Below are 3,515 nucleotides of genomic sequence, written 5' to 3'. Positions count from 1 at the left end.
ATGAGTTGATGGGGCTCACATAACACTTCAAAACGGCATTGAAACCTTCACTGTGTTGCATACTTTGTAGAAATGGGTAGAAGCACTGCATAAAGAAGGCTGGCACCCAGTACTTTCCCTTCTCCCACAGGTTTTGAAGGGTTTTGTTGTCTTGAACTTGGTATTTTTTAATCATGGTCATCCAGCTCCATTCAAACTCTTCCACTGTTAAGTTGTGGTCCACACACAACTCGAATGCCGTATGTAGATCTTGACAGTCAGCAAAGAACGGTCTCATAGTCTCTTATGTTTACCTTATAATATGCCACCTGCAGTGCCTATGCACTGCAAGGGGAAAGACCTCCTTGATGCCTCCACCCATGCTAAAGTCTTGGTCCGTTATTATGTTCATTGGAGCAAGTCCATCCATGCACTCCAAGAAGGTTTTGAACAGCTACCTGTAGCCATCAATATCTTTGTTCCGTACAAGGCCGCAACCAAATGCAAGGACTGGTTGTGGTTGTTTATGCCTATGAATGGAGCACATGGCATCTTGTACATATTTTGATATATGTCGCGTCGAAAGAAATGCAGTCACGAAAATGTTTGTAGGCTCTCCGCGCTGCACCATCCACTCAGTACATTTTTTTGACACGGTCCTCATCGTCGAGTCTTATTCTGTAGAAGAAATAGGGATCCTCCTTCTCTTTCTCTTTGAAGTAGGCAATGTTGTCTTCTACGTCAGCTAACTTGCTTTCTCTGTGATACTTTGCCTTCAGGTATGTGACGTCTGCTGGTAGGTAGGGCAAGCTACTCAGTTTTCCATCTTTGATGTGGATGACGGGCAGTATCTGGACCATTATTGCAGTATTGACATTGGAATCATGCAGCAATTTTATATACTGCTTCTCCTGGGGGCTGAATCCTCGGTCGACGCTCAAAAATTTTACCAGGTCAAACAACCTAATCATCTCATAATTGTGATCGTCGACAAACTCTTTGACGATGCACCAAGCTCCTTCCATGTTGAGCCTCATTCTGGTAGGGCATATCGTCTTCAAAACGACGCCTCTTCTGCGATCTAGTACAACTGGCCCATCAGCCTTGGATTTCTTATTCTTTATCGCCTTGTAGCATCTCGACTCATCTCTGCTATACTCCCCGGTTGTTTCCAGTTTCCTATGGTATTCCGTGTTTACCGCGAAGCCATTGAATTTTGCATAACTCTAATAGTATTTCTTGGCATCATCAAATGTACTAAATCTCTGACCAATGTACGGTGGTTGAGTTGGCATGAATTCTGGCTGTCCCTCTTCTTCCTCTTCCTGCATTTCGTCATAATTTTCCTCATTCACTTCTGTATTGGTGATGTTTCTTCGGTTTGTACATTGCTCGTGCCGGTGCACGTAGGCGTGTTGGTTGTCGTTACTGCAATGATGGCAAAGCCCTGACAGTGACTCTGCATTGTTCGTGCTTGGCTGGTTGGCCTGCTCGTGGAGCGACCCTCCTGGGTGGTCTGAGGTACCCGTTGTAGACGTAGTTGGCATGTTGTTGAATGTAGTCGCTACTTTGAGTGGCAACATTATATGAACCCCATGGCAACTGCAGCTGATACAGTATGGAAACTGCAGTTGATCCCTCAAGGCAACTGCAATTTCCCATGCATGTCTGGTGTATTTAATCATGCGTGGCAACTGCAATCGTTCACCTATGGCAAATGCATTTGATCATACATGTGAACTATAGTTGTTAAGACATGGCAAATGCATTTGAAAATTGATGGCAAATACAGTTTGAAACAGACATGGCAAATGTAGTTGATAAGGGCAATTGCAGTTGAAGGGGCATTTTTTGTAAATACAGTTGATAAGTGGTGGAAAATGTAGTTGATCAGATGGCCAATGCAGTTTTCCAGACATGGCAAATGCAGATGATCAGACATGGCAAATGAATTTGATACGTGATGGCAAATGCAGTTTGATGTCAACTATAGTTTTTAAGGCACGGCAAATGCAGTTGATAATTCATGGCAAATGCAGCTTGAACAGACATGGCAAATGTAGTTGATAAGACGTGGCAATTGTAGTTGAACAGACATTGTAAAAGCAGTTGATAGGTGATGGCAATTGCAGTTTACCATACATGGCAAATGCAGTTGATCAGACATGGAAAATGAATTTGGTGATTGGCAAATGCAGTTGATAAGTTATGGCAACTTTAGTTGGTAAGTGATCAGTCACGCAGCAAATACTTTGTGAATATTTTTTGACATATTTTGCATGCCAGCAACTTTTCATGTCTCACCTGCGAAGATGTTGATGGCAGGACTCCCATTGTGAGCTGGTGCCATGTTCTACATGTCGTTCCTACATTTTACAAAATTTGTAAGTTTGACAGTTCATCATCCATGTTGCTCTTATCGTTTTTATGAGTTCAGATATTTTTTTTGGTCTACTTGTTATGGTCACGTTACTTTTTTGCATGACTTTTTGGTACACAATATCTTGATTATCCGTATGTGATACTTGTAGTTGGTGTCTTGATTCTGCAGTATTGGTAGTTCCTTGTGGTGCAGCTTGCCACGGGTCTCCAGAAGGTGTGGTTGTATCATAAGCCACATTATTTCTACAAACATGGCAAATCTGCCTTTTTCCTCAGTGGATCGTACCGATGTCTATATATTGTTGTAGTAGTGGTAGCAATGGCCCTGCTGAAATGAGTTCATTGTATTCTAGCGCATCCCACGGGGGTGCGTGTGACGGTCTGAAAAAACAAGGAGTAAACCCGTCTCAAGGATCCATTCGACTTTTTTTGCTTTTGTTTCTCCCTCGGTTCTTCTACCCCTATAGAATGAAACGATCACGGTATGCATGAGTGCGCATTTCTCTTTGTTAATTTAACTAAAATAGACATGGCAATTTTTCATTTCCATCTAAGAATGGCATGCATCCGTAGCGTAGCATGGCAACTAAAATGTTGAAAGTTGTGTCTCTGTTTCTCAATGCAACCTTTCTGCAAACATACATTAACTTTGTGAACCACATAGTTTTGGGGGTGGCCAGAAATGTTAGATTGCCATGGCAAATTACATGAAGTACGGGCGGCAACTATCACTGTTGTTACATCGCAAGTACTAGTGTAGGTGCATTTGGCGGCAACAACTTATAAAATCGGGTGGCAACTTACAGCAAATTTTTCACAATCCCCTGCTGAAAAAACTCTGCTTTTCGCTTGTCCCCCACCCCCTTGTTTTTCACTGAATTGGATCTGACTTTCAAGTAGATCAAATTGACGGCAACTCCAAGGTTCCAAAGATGCAGCTCAAATTTAGGATAGTAGGCATGGTAATTTAACAGATCCAATTTCAATCAAGGATTCGTTGGTGGCACGCACGGCAATTTTGAATCACACATTTGGGTCAAACTTTGTTGGAAAATTTGGAAGGTGAGGGGAGAGGAGAAGGGCCGGATTCATGCGATTACTCACCTTGAGGAATTTGTTCCCGTTGTTTTTCCTCTAGATCACGCTAGGGTTTG

This window comes from Triticum dicoccoides, chromosome 3B, assembly GCF_002162155.2.
Source record: "Triticum dicoccoides isolate Atlit2015 ecotype Zavitan chromosome 3B, WEW_v2.0, whole genome shotgun sequence".
In the NCBI taxonomy this organism is placed as follows: Eukaryota; Viridiplantae; Streptophyta; class Magnoliopsida; order Poales; family Poaceae; genus Triticum; species Triticum dicoccoides.
The sequence above is the reverse complement of the archived record's forward strand: the minus strand, read 5'-3'. Positions refer to the sequence as shown.